The sequence below is a fragment of the Marmota marmota genome, unplaced genomic scaffold (assembly GCF_001458135.2).
Source record: "Marmota marmota marmota unplaced genomic scaffold, marMar, whole genome shotgun sequence".
In the NCBI taxonomy this organism is placed as follows: Eukaryota; Metazoa; Chordata; class Mammalia; order Rodentia; family Sciuridae; genus Marmota; species Marmota marmota.
The window spans coordinates 15,206,553-15,224,872 of NW_026000037.1; the positions used below are offsets into that span (position 1 = coordinate 15,206,553).

General features: G+C 43.6%; 1 protein-coding gene and 1 long non-coding RNA gene across 3 annotated transcripts in view; one reads left to right on the forward strand and one right to left on the reverse strand.

Annotated features, from left to right (window-relative positions):
* The window catches only part of Maml3 (mastermind like transcriptional coactivator 3), a 394,119-nt gene that overhangs the window by 86,816 nt on the left and 288,983 nt on the right, over positions 1-18,320 (reverse strand). The gene's annotated exons all lie outside the window — the stretch shown is intronic.
* On the forward strand, positions 7,323-17,130 carry LOC125619350. Its single transcript, XR_007350851.1, has 3 exons — positions 7,323-7,539; positions 14,300-14,370; positions 14,876-17,130. It is a non-coding gene; the product is annotated as an uncharacterized LOC125619350 (long non-coding RNA).

Sequence of the window (18,320 nt, forward strand, 5' to 3'; positions counted from 1 at the left end):
GCAGGCGGGGGAGGGGGAGGGAGGGAAGCAGGAGGGACAGTATGAATGGTGGCGTGTGACTCCCCCCCCTGCTCTGCGCAGCCCGAGTGACTCTCCTCTCTCAGAGCAATTACTACAAATGATTTATGTGGCCAGTCAAGAGGGCCTGCCAGGGTTCTTATTTCATCTCCAGAAAAAGGAGCTCTGCTGGAATGTTATCAGGGAGCTTGGGATTAAACTGACAGCTGCCTTTTGTTTTCCTGTGAAAGAGCTTCTCTGGACTGTGGCATTCGTTTTCCACACAGAGCCAGAGCTCCATGGAGGCACAGGCCTGCTAGCACCGGGCCTTGAGGGGAGGGCATGCAGCCCTTCTCGGGGAAGGCGGGCTCTCTCCCCTTCCCCGACGCATTGGCCTTGGGAAGATGTGTTCTTGCCATGCATTTCAGGAAGCAGCCTGGCCCCTGCAGGATTGGAATTTTTTTTTTTCCTTCAATGTACAGAAAACGACCTCAGCACGATACCTGGACCCTCGGTTACCCAGCTGGTTTTTGCTGGGAGAGGAAAACAAAGGTCCCTTGCATTGTAGGCTGTTGAAATGTGACCCCCTGGCCCTGGCCTCTGCTGGACTGGCACATGTCAAGTCCCAGGGAATGGGGTGGGAAACAAGGTGGGCCGTAAAACCCAGGGTCACATGCATCTCACCCTTGAACCCCCAAATGCTAACAGACCACTGTGGTGTTCCTAAGGCCTGGGTTGTAGGCTCAGCTGGCCATAGCCCTTCCTGGCCCAGCTTTCTGGGTATAGGGAGTGAGGGGGTCATGGGGCTGACTAAAGCAAGGCATATCCGCTCACACAGTCACCGCACACAGGTTCCAGTGACTTCAGCATAGAGCTTTGTGGATAAAAAAATAGTAAACACAAATTGAGGGAAAGCAAGGAATCAAGACAAGAGTGTGGTAAGAAAATGTTGGTGGGTGGGATGAGAAAAAAGGGGAAAGGACATAAAAGAAGATTAAGGATGATAACAAAAGCCGTGGACTGTAAAATCATCTTTATGGTGTTATATTTTCTGTGCCTTGAATTCAGACATTCTATGCATGTTTTTAGCTTTTGATTTTGAAATTTTACGTTTACTACTGTTTTGCCAAGAGGTTTTGGGTAATGTCCAAAGCAAAATCAATTTGCATCAAATCATCTGCCTATTTGCCTGTCTGTCTGTCTATCCATCCATCCACCCCTCTATGTCTCTGCAGCACATGCTGATGGTGTGATGGATTTGGAAGTCAGCCCCCGGAAGTATCACAGAGGGATCCCCGATCCCAGAGAAGGGAATTGATTATAAAGGCACATTACCTGTTAGGTGTGGGATTCTGCATTCTTGAAATGTTTTCTCCTTTATTTCTCACTATGACTCCATGAGGTAGATTTTTTTTCTCACTTTACAGATAAGGTTTATGAATATCAAGTGATATTAACTAAGTTGCTCCTAGTGTTGGTAGACACCAGTAACTGCCCAGTGAATCTTCCTTTCCTTTTCTGCATTAGAATCATGATTGCATTCTTGCATTTGAGGAGGGATTTCCTAGCCTCCCTTGCAGCTGGGGGTGGCTGTCTAACTCAGTGTTGGCCAAGAAGATGTCTGCAGAAGCCTGGGGACTTGTGAATAGGTCTCTGCCCTTTTTTCAAGTTGCCTTCCTCTTTGTCTGCTGGCTTGGAGTACAGACATAGGCTGGGCATCAAGACACCATCTTGTGACCCTGAGATAACAAGCACAAGGATAAAAGCCACATGCTGGGATAGAAAGACTGTAAGAGATGGGAAATACCTGCCATGGCGGATCAGCTGCATTTCCTCTCCTCTGCCTGTCTCGGGCTTCTTATTATGAGGAAAATGAAACATTTGTACTATGCTGCTGTAATCTAGTGCTCCTTACATAGAGACAAATGTGGCAGAGCTGAGCTCTCTATCTAATCTAATTTACCTAAGAACATCCATCACCCAATGGTGGTCCCACCCTGTGTTTGCAGGGTGCCCCGGACAAAAGAAGGAGCATGGGGCGATTTCTTTGATTCATACAGAGACTCACAACTGGGGTTGTTCTAGTTACTTAGACTGCTCTGGAATTTGTGCACAGATCTCAGTGCCAGACCCAGCAAATTGTTTGGCTTTGATCATGTGTGAATTTTAGACTCCTTGCTGCTGAACCAGAACATCTGACTCCTGATCCTGGGATAGCTCTAGATCACACTGCATATTCTTTAAGGAATTCTCATGCAGACCCACACCAACATGGCAACCCAAGAGGAAACATTCCCAGATGAGGAACTTGCCAAGTAACTCAGTTTTATTTTGCTGCATATAGAAATGGGGCATTCCTTAGAAAAAAGGGTCCATTCATACACTGCAGCTAAACGTGGCAAGTTGACTACATGCTTATCTCCATTTCTTTTCTGCCTTACCTACTCATACTCCACAAAAATGACCAAGGTGGGGGGGGGGAGAGATAGAAAATTGTATAAAACAAAACTCCATGCAGAGTAAAAAAAAAAAAAGTAGGCAAAAGGAGATATGAGATGCCAACATAATTTTGGAAATCAGAAAGCAGATGAATGAGTAGGAACTCATTTAGCAGAGGAAGAACAGCTAAAATCCAAAGTTTCAATGGGAGGAAAACCCAAGTAACCCAGTGCAAGTTAAAAACCTCAAAAAGCCCAGGAGTCAGAGACACGGAGCACCTCTGATGATGGGGATGTCTATGTGGCTAAAAACAGGATGACTGACTGAACATCTGTGTAAGATAAAGTTTTAGACTCTAACACCTTTGTCTCCATCCTGTGATGGAGTGACACACATCATCATGCAACTACAGGTTGAGTGGCCCTAGTCCAAAGGTCTGAATCCCAAAATGGTCCAACATTCAAAACCTTATGAGTGCCGACGAGATACCCCAAGTGGAAAATTCACACTTGACTCATGGGCCAAGTCTCAGTCAAAACAGGTGCATTAAACATGTTGTATAAAATCACCTTCAGGCTATGTATATAAGGTGCATGTGAAACATAATCCATTCCTGTTTAGATTTGGATCTCACCCCCAAGATATCTCATTATATATAAGCAAATATTCCAACCTTTGGAAAAAAACTGAAATACTTCTAGTATTTTGGATAAGGGATACTCAACCAACATTTCTCCTCCAACTTGAAAAGTCTGTGGTTTACTCCATGAAAGCATGGAAACAGATTTGTCATAGGGACATAAAGCACAGTGGAAGGTGGGGGTATTGAACTGTAAATGACAATTAAGTGAAAATCTACAACTCAGTGGCGAGATAACTCGCCAAAACCTCAGATAACTCGCCAAAAACTCAGCCAAAACCTCTCTGCCACTTGGCTTCAAGAACTCTGGCAGACAGAGTCATGGCTCCTAGACAGAAGACTGGCAGATACCTCTGGGAAATTAACCAGCCCACGAGACATGACTAATAGATCTTGGATTCCCCATGGCTTCTAAGCTAATGATCACCACTTGAGAGTCCTCACATGTACACACAGGGCTCCCAGCTAGATTGTTAATGCCTTACTCTGACTACAAGTGTCTAGGCAAAAATCATAACACAGCTGGGCCTGGTGGCACATGCTTGTAATCCCAGTGGCTCAGGAGGCTGAGGCAGGAGGAGGATCACAAATTCAAAGCCAGCCTCAACAATTTACTGGGGCCCTAAGTAACTTAACAAGAGCCTGTCTCAAAAGAAAAAAAAGGGGGGGGGGCTGGGGATGTGGCTTGGTGGTTAAGTGCCTTTGATTTCAATCCCCTGGTACCAGGGGAAAAAAAGAGAGAGAGAGAGAGAGAAATCACAGCACATTTGAGGAAAGTCTCTAACCCAAAATGCAGAGTCCAATAAACAAATGGAAAAGAGAAAGTAGAGAAAATATAGGCAACAGAAGAATATTTGAAAAAAAATCGATAAAATATTTTCAAAAAGAGTAAAGAAAAAGTCAACCTATGAATTAAGAATAGGATGTTAAACATTTAAAATAAACAAACTTTTAAAAAAAATTTTTAATTATAGAGGTACACAATATCCGTTTTTTGTTTATTTATTTATTTTTATGTGGTGCTGAGGATCGAATCCAGTGCCTCACACGTGCAAGGCAAGTGCTCTGCCACTGAGCCACAACCCCAGCACTGAAACAAAGCTTTTTAAATTAAAAATATAACAGTAGGAACAACAACAAACTAGAGAGTGGGAAGGGAAGGTTCAGAAATATTTCAAAAGGTAGAATGAAACTCAAAGAGATGGAAAAAAGAAAAGAAAATGATAACCAAATAGGGAATCAGTTCAAAAGGTACAATATCTACATAGTAGGAGTTCCACAAAGTAAGAAGAGAAAACAGTGGAGGAAATCATTAAATTATCAATGACATCATACAAGAAAATTTCCCAGGACCAAAGGACAAGACCCTCCCGATTGAAAAGGTCTAGAAAATTTTCTGACTGATGAATGCAAAGAGGGCCACACCGGAGTACCTCACTGTAAAATTTCATAAAATCAAGAATACAAAAGAGATCCTGAACATCTGCCAAGGAATTAGAGTGGCTGTGCACTTTTGGACAGCAACCCTGGAGGCCGGATGACATGGCGTGAAGTGCTTCAGTATTCCTGCTGAAAGCTATTTACATCCTGCAATTCTATATCCAGCCTGATGTGAGAGAGAATGAATCTCTTTTCACATATAAAGTCCGCAAAAATCTACCTCGCAAGTACTCTTCTTAGGAAGTGAGCAGAATATACACTTCACTTAAAATGGGAACTAAACCAAGCTGGGGAACACTTGGAATCCACAAACAAGAGATCCAGCATTGACTCGAGTACAACAAAGGCTCTGGATGCCAGGTCTGCAGCAGTCTTGGCACCACAGAAGGGACCAGGTTGGGGGACTTCATGAAGAAAAAGAACTGGTTTGATTAACTCATGTTCCAAATGAATTGAGAACGATGTTCATTCTGATGAGGAGTCTGTGAATGATTTCAGGATAGGAGCAGAGGAGACCGAACAAGAAATGCAACCGATACTTGCAGGAAAGCTGAAGTTGTATGCAAGAGCAATGTCATCGAAATCGACCATTTGGTTCAGCTGTGAATAGTATTTATCTAGACGTAATACACACAGACACACACATTAAATACTAATCTCGTCCAAAGTTGTGATATAACAATAATTGGTAAGATGAAAGGTGAGGAAGTGGGTTTGAGAGGTGGAAGGATGATGGGTAAATCCCTATTTTTATGGTCGGGAGTCAATAGGTAATTTCAAAAACACAATAATCAAGAGACAACTGGGGGAACACGCTATTTAGGAAGACAGAGGTTCATATCAGAAGAAGCAGCTGAAACACTTCAAAGATTTGGGGAAAAGAAACTGTGATGGGGAACATACTTTATATACAAAGATATGAAAAATTGTGCTCCATATGTGTAATAAGAATTGTAATGCATTCTGCTGTCATTTTTTTTAAAAAAAATAAAATCAATTAATAAAAGAAAAAAGAAACCGTGATGGGGAAGGGTTGGGGCAGTGCTGATACTTTTCATCATATACACTTTGCAGAACTCATACCTAACTGTGTTGCTTAAGATACTGACTGAAGAACAAAAGAGCCAATGAAAATTCCCTTGAACACCTACTCAGGATGAAGGCAGGTGGGTGTGACTAATCCCTCAGGCTTTGGCAGCCATGCTGTGAGCATTTCCCACATGGAGAACTTCCAAACTGCTAGTGTTGCTCCTAGTGAATCTGTGCCCACAGTTGTCTGGTCTTGATATGTGGCTTCTGGGTAGACAGGACCAAATTGCAATGAACCATGTGGTTCAGATAACGTTTCTGTATGCCTCTGCTGGCTGAAAGGTGGGTGCAAACCCCTAACAGTTTCTAGGCTCATAGGGTGTCCGAGAGTTTTCTGAATCCCACTTAACATCTCAGTCCTGTGACTTCCCACTCTGGACTCTCTCCAGAATCGTCCAGCAAATGACATTCCTTCATTTAGTAAAGCGGGCAGGAACTGAAGTGATGAGAGATCTGGGTGATGAAGACAAAGGAAAACTTCTACAGAGAATTTTACATGCTATTACCATGGCGTACTATAGAAATGAAAAGGTATTGTTAGGGTTTAGAGTCTAATGAGGAAGCGTCAGATAAGCCAAGGAAAAGTCTCCGAATGTAAAATATAATTATCTGGAGGAGAGGTAAGTGTGCTTGGATTTAGAGTACATGAGAGCCAAAACCCTAATTTTGATGAAATGAGACTGTAAATTTGGCTGTGGGAAAGGCAGACTGGGAAGCTAGAAGGCTCCACTTCGGAATAAGAGACAAACAGGCCTGTTCTGTAGGTTAGTGTCCACGCCGTCTCCACAGAATGGATGGCTTGTCAATTGGGAAGTGAGGAAAGGTGGCATCCTGAGTGTATGGTGTTGTTAGAGGAAACTCTTTTTGAGGATTGAATCATTTCTCTTTAAACAGGTAGATATGTCTGTTGTATGAAAACAGCCTACACTTACTGACCGCTTATTATATGTGAGACCCTGTTTTAAGCTCTTTATGAATACTAGCTTTTTTAGTGCTCAAAACAATCCGATGATGATATATGTATGAGACATTAAAGTCTCCATTTTATAAAAGAAAAAAATTAAGACACAAGGAAATTAATTACTCGAAGAATACAGGAAATAAGTGGCCAAGTGGAATTCAAAACCAAGGCTCTTAACATATCAGACTCTATAAATTATAAATTTAATATAATTAACAGCATGCGGAGACCTAGGCAGAAGATATCTTGCATCAGTGGGGCATTTTTTTTTTTTTAATAGGTAACATTGTGTTTGGTATTAGCTTTATCTAAACTCCAGGTCGGGTTTCTAGAATTCAACTGGGATGAAGTTAAAAAGTTTCGGCGTCGAACTCAAGTTTTCTCTGAAGATGAGTTTTGGCAATCAGATCCAGGCTCCCTCCCTTGCCTGCAATTCATCTTCGACCTCAGGAGATAACAGCAGCTTGCACAGTAACACAGCAACAATAAGGATGACGATGAGCATAGTAAATAATACCTCTAACGCTTGAACCCTCGTGCACCAGGAGAAAGGAAAACACTCGTTGCATTGAATGGAAGAAATACCGCATCTGTGCGTAGATTCACCCCCAGCCCCAATATAATTCTGTGCAGGCGGCCAAGCTCTGAGACCTAGAAATGGTGAGTCATTGGGGAGGGGGGGGAGCAGAGATAAAAATAGAGATGTTGATTGCATTGTTACTAATTCAGTGGAGCCCGGGCAGCCCCAGCCTGCTGGTGAGTCAACCGCATGACAAGACGACAGAAAAAAGAAAAGAGCTGGATGCTCCTTGGGGCCCGTGCAGAGGGGCCGCGCATGGCTACCTCAGTAGCTTCACGCCAAAACAGACCCACAGCGTCGAGGCTGCGGCGTGGTTCAAAAACCAACAAGAGGAAAGTGCCGAGGAGCGATGAAGGGGCTCAAATCGATGAGCAGCAGCGCCCTGACCCTCCGGTAAAAAGCTGCCTTTTGTAAGAATCCCGGTTGTGGGGGATGGGGCTGCAGGCCAGAAGCTTAGAGGCCAACTCACAAGGTTCAAACAGAGTATTGTTCTCTCTGGGGCATAAGGCTTACTGTGATTCCAGACATGTCGCCATGGCAGCGGTGGGGGAGGGAGGGAGAGGAGGAGGAACAGATGGGGGTCACCGGGTCCTATTTCTCATGCAAGGGCCCCACTGCCCGCCCCTTTCTCCAGGACTCCAGTGTTGTGTGGCACCTTCTCTCAGGACCAGGACGCCACTGGTGTTGGCTCAATTCGATTGAATACATCTTCCCCAGTTCCCACCACGTGTAGGCCTTCCCCTTCCAATTAAAATACCCAGCTTCTGCCTTGGAAAGCTGAAAGCAGGAAAAAAAGACCTTGTTTTCATACACTCAAAGCTTATCTTTTCTTATTCCCAAACTATATGGCTTAGAGGTTAAGGATATAGAGCCACATGGATGGGATATAATGAATGAATGCATGTGAACTTGCTTGTGGTCTGTGAGAAGGAATCAGGCATTCCCAAGCTTCCTTAGAATTCCTATAACAAACTTTCCCCTTGAGTTTCTTACTTGTGTATCTCCCTGCTGGTTAATCTTTCTGAGGCATCCCTCTGCCATGATGTTCCATGGCGACCCAACCTCCTTAGCTTGGATTTCAGTATCTGCCATACCTGCTCCTCATCCCTCCTATTAATCTTCTTCTAACCTTCCAATGTCCTTCCATGTTCTTGGAAGGACATAATAGGTAGAATGAATGAATGAATGAATAATAAAAGAGGCAGATGCATGTCAAAAACTCATTTCTATCTCCATCCTTTGGCTCATATGGTCACTGTATCTCTCTTTGAGAATAATTTTTTCCTTCGTTTTCACTCATGCAATTTCTACCAAGGTCTAGTTCATAGCTCCAGGGGATCTTAAATTCTGTATGATCCAAATAAAATGCATGATCTCCACCCTCTGTCTCTCAGTGTCTGGGACTATCACCCTCAATCTAGGTTTACAAGTTGGAAACCTGGGCTCTGTCCTGCCAGACATCCCTTTCCCTCAGTCCCCACTTCAAAGTATCACCTCTCCCTGGGGCCCCACCTCCTTAATATTGGGATTAGTTGAACTTCATTCACTTTCTTCTGTCTCCATATCCTATTATTCCGTTCTATCAGTTATTGAACTGAAGAACTGAAGTCATTTCCAATAAGTCTTTCCATGTCCACTGCCCTCCATAGTTTTGTGGTCAGAGGAAGCTTTGAAAATGCAAGTATGATCCTCTCACACTCCTGATCATAACTCTCCAATAGCTTTCTCCCATTCTTAGGACAGTGGGCAGGATCCTTACCACAGGCCCTGAAGCCCTCTGCCTCCAGCAACTTCTAGCCTGGCCACACACCACTTTCTTTGGGTCCTCTGCCTTGACCTGGCAGGCCGCCCCCCCCCCCCGCCATGCTGTGTCCCTTCCAGCCTTGGGGCTTCACTGCACTATTTCTTCTGGCTCATCTCAGCCCCTGCCCCACCTCATCTGCTGATACAGTGGCTCTCGAACTTCAGGGTCCATCACAATCGCCTAGAGGGCTTATTGAAACCCACAATGCACAATGGACTATTATTCGACCATAAAAACAAATAAAATTCTGTCATCTGCTGTAACGCAGATAGAACTAGAAGACGTTATGTTAAGTGAAATAAGTCAGGCACAGAAAGACAGAAACCTCATGTTCTCACTTATACGTGGAAGGTAAAAAGTTGATCTCAAAGAGGTAGACAGCAGAACAGTGCTCTGACAACCTGGGAAGGTGTGGGGAGGGCGGGTGGAGAGAGGATGGATCATGGGTACAGGTTGACGATGTAGGAGGAATGACTTCTAACATTCTACAGCACAGTAGGATAACTGTGGTGCACCATATTTATTTGAAAATTTCAAGATAGGTAGTAGAAAGATTTTGAAAGTTGCCAGCACAAAGGTATAAGTCTGAGGTGATAGGCCTATTACCCTGATCTGATCATTATACATGTATATATATATGTATTGAAATGTCACACTGCACCCCATAAATATATACAATTACTATGTGTCAGTTAAAATAAAAATGTTTTTAAAAAAAGAAGAAAAGAGACGTGCAGGTGAATAAAATTTCTCAGACGTACAAAAACCAACTAATCAACCAACTTCCATGGCAGGAACCAGCCCAGAGTTTCTGAGTTAGTAGATCTGAGGAGGGACCCCACCATTTAGACTTCTAACAAGTCCCCAGGTGCTGTTTGTTGATGCTACTGGTCCTGGAACTACACTCTGAGAATCGCTGCCCTTGGCACCTTCTACAGGTTTTCTGGGTCTCTGAGAAGCCTTCCGTGCAGGTCACTCCCTTGGTGAGGTTACATAAGTTTATAGCCATCTGTGTATTTCCTTCATGATACTGCTCTAATTAAGGGCTGTAATTATACATCTGTATAATTATTTCATTAACGCTGGTCTCTGCAGTTAGACTCGTGGGCATGAGGTTAGGGACGTCTGTTTTCTGTCCCCAGTGTTTACCAAGTACCTGGCATATAGTGTATGCTCGTAAATAATTGTTAAGCAGAGAAATTCTTCCATGAAGTTCTCTGGCTAGGTACATATCACCATCCCTTCTCATGCATGATTATTTTATTTAGAAAAAGCCCATCCCCTCTCAAAGAGGTTCCCTAAAATAGGGGAACCACCAAACACTGTTAACTACCTACGATAGGTGGAGAAAATTTGTTGGAAGCAGAGAAACTGTTAGAAAAAATATAGCACCTGCTGTGTAGCTCACTTCTTGATGGATCTTATGCAGAAGGAACCTAGTGCAGCACCTAAAATGTAGCACAAACTCAAAATACTAGCTGGTCGTGTGGTTTTGGCTGTATCCTCTGTATGAAGTTCCTCAATAGGTCATGTTTGTCCTCAGGTTTGGCTCAGGGAAGATGGGTTGTGATGTGTACAGTCATCTGAGTGGCCAGGTGGGCAAGGCTACCCCTAAGCTGGGATTTTACTTCTTGTGGTCTATTTTCTTCCAATTGGACTATTCTGCCACCAGGAAAGCGGTCATGGGTACTTAGAATGCTATTTTTTAAACACCCAAGTATTCTCAGAGATATGATTATGAAAACAAGATTAGAAAAACACTCAGGTGTAATTAGATAGCTTTCTTAAAAATGCTTGACTCAGATTTCTCTCCAATCTAATCCTATTCAGGTTTAAAGACTTTTTTTTTTTTTCATCTGACCCTGAGCGTTGACATTTTACACTTTAAATCTGAAGTTCCTTCCAGGCTGGATGCAATGATTCACACCTGTGATTCCAGCGACTTGGGAGGCTGAGGCAGGAGGAGGGAAGTTCAAGGCCAGCCGTGGCAGTTTAGCAAGATCTTTACCAACTTAGTGAGACCCTTTCCCAAAATTAAAATAGGAAGGTCTTTGGATGTAGCTCAGTGGTAAAGTAATACCCAGTTAAAAAAAAAAAGTCCTTCCAGGACATATATAATTCTCACGTACAGCCTGTGTTGGAGAACATACTCATTCCTGTAGTATTAAGATAATATTTTGATGACCTGGACTTTCTCAGGCAGTCAGTGGTGCTGAGTTCAACACTCAAATACTCTGCTGCCTTTCCATATCTTACTCCAGTACAAAGAAGTTACCTCATTTATTCACATGATCACGATAAGGAAGGATGGCAGAGGTGTGTCTCCATGTTGGCTCTGCCAATCCCCATGTGCCATTTTCCTGATGGGGTCGGACTCTGTCCGTCAATCCATCCACTTGCTTCCACATTTTGGCAATGAAGTAACTGTTGCACAAATGATATAAATACCGCTGCTTTTCTTTTGAAGGGACATGAAACTACAAAACTATCAGTGTATATCAGACTATAACTTGGTAAAATATGTTTCAAGGTAAAGGAAAAGAAAAGAAATATAAAGTAGTTCGAAGTCAGATATTCAGCTATCCCATGATTTCATTAGGAACTTTGATGAGAAAAAAGTCTCCATTGCTAAATTTTCCTCTAAGTTCTTAAAATTTTTACTCCAAATTCATTTATGGGAGCAAGTGCTTATTTTCCATCTCACAAAACCAAAAATCCAGTCTCAAGTTGTTTATATTCTTGCTTTTAAAAAAATATTAGGATTAGGAGTACTTTTTCAAGGTCATTTGAATCTGTGTTTTTCTAGATTGCAATCCTAATTAGCCCCAAATAAATGTAATTTTCTTTGCTCTTGAAAATAAAAAAGGAGGATAAAAATAATGGGATTGTAGGTAATTTTATATTCCACCTTTTGTCACTTATTATATCACAGATCCCATGTTATTAATACTCTACTAAAATACTTTAATAGCAGACGAGTATATCATAAATTATTTAACAAATCTTCTACTTTTGGTCATGTAAGTTTTTTCCCTCCCAGTTTTTCACTACTATACATAATTCTAGAGTGAACATCCTTATAGATACTTTTCAAAAAATTATATCTATGATCATGTTCTTAGGATAATTTTTTTTTTCCAGCAGACTCACTAGGTCAAGGGGTAGGAGTACTTGGAGGACCTTTTTATACTGCTGAACTGTTCCATGCTTGTTTCTTATATGGAAGCTGGTGTTGGGAGGTCCATAGGAACTTTGATGTTCCTATGAGAAACCTCATAGACCAATTGATTGGAAGCAGCAAATTCTATTACCAAAGCAAATCTGCTGTTCCCTTCTTACAAGAATGGAGTATTTTGTCTGCATGTATGGAGCTGATCACCAGGTTTCAGTTTAATTAGATGAACTATTTATTGCAATGGTTGTGAAACATATGTACCAGGCCACAAGCTAATCTGAGTTAAGAAGGGTCTGGTGGCAAGATTTGTCATTCTACCACACGCTGCCCAGGAGAAGAGAGGAGGCGGAGAGGAGGAGAGTCAGGGAACTTGGCCTGGGAATTGGAACCCTGAGTTCAAAGCCTGATGCTTGTAGCTTGGTAGGGAGATAACTGTGAGCCAGGCTCATTTTCCTGATTTATGCAATGTGGACAATAATGGCTCTGTTCAAAAGATGAGTGGGGATTAAGTGAGGTAGAGGGCCTCATCACAGCACCATGTGAATTGTAGGCATGCAGGAAGTAGTTAGTTTTGAAAATTAATTCCATGCTCACAATTGCCTATAGAACTTCAATATTTGGGGAGTACTTGGAATCAGAGAATAACCAGAAACAAACCATCTATTTGGGACCAGAGGTTTCTAAAGTTCACACAGGATTTTAGCCCTTTTTGTTGTTAAAGCAAATGGAAACGCACTGAGTACCACTGGCTGTGGCAGCCACGGCTGGTACAACAGAAAGAATGAACTGTGGCTGCTTCCCAGTCACTCTCCTCGTGGGTCTGGGGCCTCTGTGTGTCCACACCCTGGGGGTTTGTGTATGTGCCCTGTTCTGGGTGGAAGGCAGAATTCCCAGGTGGCCTCGATAATGGCTGCCCTCTTCATCTTCCTGCACCCCTTTTCCCATCGCACTTAAGGCATCTTGCATGCTATACAATTTATGCTTAGTTATTATGTTTAATGTCTAGAATGTAAGCTGTACAAGGCCAGCCAGGGGTCTACCTTGTTTATCCATTGATACATGTTAAGCACCTACCTCAGTGGCTGGCACACAACAGGTACGCAATGTTTGTTTAGTGAATGAACATTTATCAGCCATTTTAATTCATATTCCTGTTGAGTAACTGATGAGTCCACAGGTCCAAACTTGCCTCCTCTTTTGGAAGCATTTGCCCTCACCTCCCACTCCTCAGACTCAACACGCTCCCCCTGTCCACAGCAGGGCTGGTTCTGACACTGCCAAGCAATCACTGTCACTTGGTAAAATTGAGGAGGAAGTGAAATACTTAGTGAAGCAGAAATTCCAGAGGTCAGTAGACTGGGTTGTTTTTACTTAACTAATGATGGCCATTGGCCCCCCAGCCCACCTTGGTATTTATTTCAGAAAGAAGCCAAACAGACCAGTATATGATCTTGTTCTGTGATTCAAGCATAGTCAAAAAAATTTTGACACTGTTTTAAAATCCTTCTATTGCCACTAAGTATGATCAGGGAAAATCCTACCTCAGATGCCTTTCTATCCTCAGAATGCCTTGCACATTTGTGTATGTTTGAGAATAGTCTCGAAGGTATGCAAGAGAACAGAGAATAAAAATAAAATCACGCTGAAACTGGGGATCTCTCATCTTCTCCTAGTTGCTGAGAGGTATAATGAGGGCAAATACATAATTTTCCACCCAAACCAGGACAAATGGCATAAACTGGGACAGACTGTCTTGGGCAAATTATACAGATGGTTGCCTTGGGTCTAATCTGTTTCCATCATGCTAGGAGACGGGAGAGAGCTAGCAAAGATCCTTGTGTCTGAGATATCACAGCCCTGTGGTTTGCATCCCACCCGGTTTGAATTCAAGGGTCACAGATGTTGATCAAAATATTCATATTGTCAATTTGCACTAATTTCACTAGTTTGTAAGTATCAGGCAAGAATGTTCAATAATTGACCTAGCAAATGAATGTATTTCCCCCCATTAGTTTCCGACTCTTCAGCATGACAATATCAGATACCCTGTTAAAGAAAAGGCCCCATTCAAGCTGTGGAACTGACGGCTTCTATTCCTCCTTGGAGACGCATCTGCCTACTTACCACCCCGGCCCGGTACCCCCCTCCATCCCGACCAGGCCTCTCTTTTTCAGTTCTTGCAGTTCAATCGGAACAAGTGAAAAAGGACCCTGATTTTTCCAGAGGGACCACGCAGTCTGAAAAGGTACATCTTCAACATCATTAGCGGTTCATCTTCTGAAACCTCCGGGCAGCCCCTAGGCAGCCCCCCTGCAATCGCCCAGCCCCCTCCCACCGCCACCCCTCGCTTTTGGTGTCGGCTTATCAAATTAATGAAGCCTATCCAGACGGGAGGAAGTGGGGTAGAAGACAGTGGTTTAAGAACAATTCTGTGCAAGCCCCTCCCTCCCTTAAAAAAAAAAAAAGAATGGGGGAAATCAGAATTTCTTTCTCTTAGAATGGGAAGAGGGAAGGAAAATGGGATTGGGGGTGGGGCGGGGGTGGCTGTGATTGTCTCCTAGTCCCTGAAGGAGGAGGTGTCTATTTCCTTTCCCTGACTGAACATTTGCATGTTAAAAAAGGCGCAGTTCCTTTGTGGGCAGGATTCATCAGGGCCACATTTTCTACTTGAAGGGGCAGAGTGAGGGCTCTGGACTCCAGGTAAAGGAGAGAGAGCAACTTCCTAACCCTCCCTCTCACCTTTTTATCAGTTTCCTCTACCACACAGCGGCTCTGGGAGGCCAGAGTGAGATTCCTGTGACACTGTGTGCAGCGTGTTGGCAGGTGGCTCAGGGCTGGTCCCACCCCGTGGGCGGCATAAGCTGGAAGCCGCAGCCTGCTGCACAGCCCCGGTGGCATGAGGCGGTGCCATTAGAGTCTCTCCATTTCCCCGTATCCCGAGAAGCAATTTTCAGGGTGAGGCACGGAAACTTATCAACATCTCTCATCACATCACGTCACTGACCTAAATATAGACAATGACTTCAAGGAAGAGAGCGGGGAAGAAGTTGCAAGTTCTTTTACACCTGCAAATGCTGCAGAGAGCTTCAAACAAACTGGCAACGAGGAACAATAGATAACCAGTCAGATGTGAAGGGAGCAGAGAGGCTGTTCTAGAATGATGGCTGTGATCAGGCCATTACGGTTTCCCAGCATAACATCAATCCTCATTTGTAACCCAGGGTGGAGATAGCACTGAGGGAGCAGCTCTGGGTCCCTTGCCAGCTTTTCCATGGGGAGCCCTGCGGGAAGAAGGGGGCATCTGCCACAGATCTTCCTGGCTGAGCGGGGCTGGTCTCTTCACTGGGTAGTGCAGGGCTCTGATTCAAAGAGGCGGGCACTCACTTGACGGGAAGCCATTTCTTTCCCACCCAAGAAGAGCACTGTGCAGTCTTTGTGACCAACAGCCTTCCCCAGCAGCCACTTGGAGCCACCCCCCTGTCTGGCCTTCCCCTGTCGCCTCCTGTGTCAAAGCCCTCCTCCACTCTGGAAGGCAGAAGTGCCCTGGATCTCTTGTGTCTGCCAAGAGGGGTGTCAGCCAGGGTCACTCTCTCTCCCAGAACCCATTCAGAATCTTGAAGGACATGTTCATAAGAGTGCTTACCTTACGGATGTGGGCATTATTCACCCGCCAGGTGAGCGGAAGGGCTGTATTAGCAGCTTTTATGAACATGAATCCCATGTCTAGAGACATTGGGAAAGACACCCGAGCCAAATATTAAGTGTAGCTAGGCTAGTGACGTCAGCAATTAGGACACAATCGTGGGCAATCATTGTGGAGGAAGAGTCACCTGTCTCTCACATGCTTCTAATGCTCTTCCTGTTCACTCAGATAACTATCTGCGTAAGAACTGCTGCCGGGAGGCTCCAGAGGCAAGCTAATTGCCTGCTGTTAGGGAACCAGCGAGCCACTCCAGACTGGGGCTGTCCACAACTCCGTCATTTAGGCTAAAACACAAGCCCATGCTCTTCTGTGTGCGCAGAGCATCCATAAGTGCAGCCATCAATCTGTGACCTCAGAGAGCACATAGCTGACCCCAGCAGAAGCAGATGCTACTGTGGCAAGGAGAGCCCTGGCCCTTGGCAAAGTAACAATGCAGAAGAATGGAAAGAACAACACCACACATGAGGTAAGAGGCCAAGGCAGCCCTGCACCTGGAGTAAAACCACGGCTCCAGCAAGAGACAGGACAACAAGCCACCCGAATGCTCCAGCCAAACCAAATGACAACCAGGAAAAGATGCTGGCTCAAGAGGAGCCCAAGGTCAGAATCCCCACCAGGGACAGTTTGGGCAGGGACATCTTGGTGACTTTCCTGACATAGTGACCCTCTCTGTGGCTTTTACTGATGTTCTGGAAAGTGAGGCTGAGTCAGAGAGAGGAAAATAAGAAGCTGTATGCAAAAAACAAAAAATAAAAAAACAAAACCATCCTCAAAGGGTAGCAGAAACAGTGGCTCTGGATTACAAATGTCAGTTTAAGGGGATCCACCATAATAGAAATCTAGTTGCTCTGTTCTGTGCAATGGGAAGACTCTGGCACTGGTGGTTTCTACAAAGGGCTTTCCACCTAACTGGGTTCAGAGTCTGGAAGATCCTGACAGTGTTTCACTTCTATAGGGCTTCCGCCTCCCTCCACAGACCCTGGGAAATACACTCTCTGGGATAGGTGAATGCAATTAAAAATTACAAAAGACTATCAGGGGGAAAAAAGCAATTTGGTCAAGAAGAAATATGCCCAGAGTCATTTTTTTTCCAATCCAATATCTTTGTTAATTAAGCATTTTCCAACCTATGATGAGAATACTAATAGTAATCGAATACTTACTACTCATTACTAATAAAACATATTTGTGAAATGGAAATGTAATGTGCCTATTTCCAAAATGTGGTTATAAATGACTTACTCTAAGCCACAATTTAAAGTGGTTTGAGAAATGAGTCTTTAATAAAGAATTGATGAGGAACGATGACTGTTGGAAATAATTCTATTTGGTAAGATTATGTGGTTTGCTATGGCAATTTGAGCTGAGGTGATTGCCTCCAAAATTACTGCAAGTAACTAATATAGGGAAATTTAATTGATGATAAATACAGTGGTGGTATGTCAACTCTTGAAAAAGTGAGCATGTAATTGAACAATTCAGCATCATCTTGTTTGCTAATTATACTCGGAGTCATTACAGCGTTGTCAAGATGTTATTTGTCTGACACGTTTGCACATAGTAGGGATTTAAAAGGTGAGTGAATAAGTACCTATAATTAGTCCTTGATGTGGATTCCTATATACAATTATAGTTAATCATAAACCCATTAACATTTAGGGGAAAAAAAACCAATTATAATATGGCTTAGGCTAGAGCCATAATAGCATTTGTAATAGTCAGTGAAGTGATATTCAGCATGGTCAGGCAGCCTGGATGTCAGGTTGTCACGATTTGTCCTGAGCTTCTTAGAAGGAAGAAACAAAACAACGAACAACTCACCAAAGCTCACTTCTCTTTTTTAACCGTCTTACTACACTAACGGGTCAGGGTGTCTTGACTTGAGCAAAGCATTTGTTGGTACTTCCTTGGGATCCCTTTGCGCAGGGAAGCTGTGCCCTTGTAGACCTGGACAGATATCATGCACACAGAGACTCCCATCGTAACACAAAGCTTTGTCCTAAACTGTGAAACCCGAGGGAATAAAAAGGCCCAGGCCATCAAAGAGCTGAAAGGCTAGTGAGGCCTGACCAAGAACAAACAGCTGAAGAGAACAGGATAAATGATCAATGGCGCCGTGGACCAGCGCTTCAAAGACTGGGCTGCAAGTGGGCCAGGGAGGGCTTTCTAGAAGTGACGATTGTTTGTGTTTGTTTGCAATTATTATTTTTTTTATTGTAAAGAATCAATGGCCTTTACTTAATGTGAAAAATAAGCAGAACAAAGATGCTCATGGACTGTTGTTGGCCCCACACTTTGGACGCAAGGTGGAAACCCTTTGCTGGGCAGCCTCCTTGTCTCCCTGTGGCTCTTGAGTTAAGCCTTAAAGGAGGAGTAGAAGTTTATGAATTAGATCAAGTGTTGCTGGAGGCTTCCACGCAGAGAAACAGCCTGTGTGAAGACATGAAGAACCTATGTTGGAGCAAGTGCTGAGGTAGACCCTGGAGAATAAG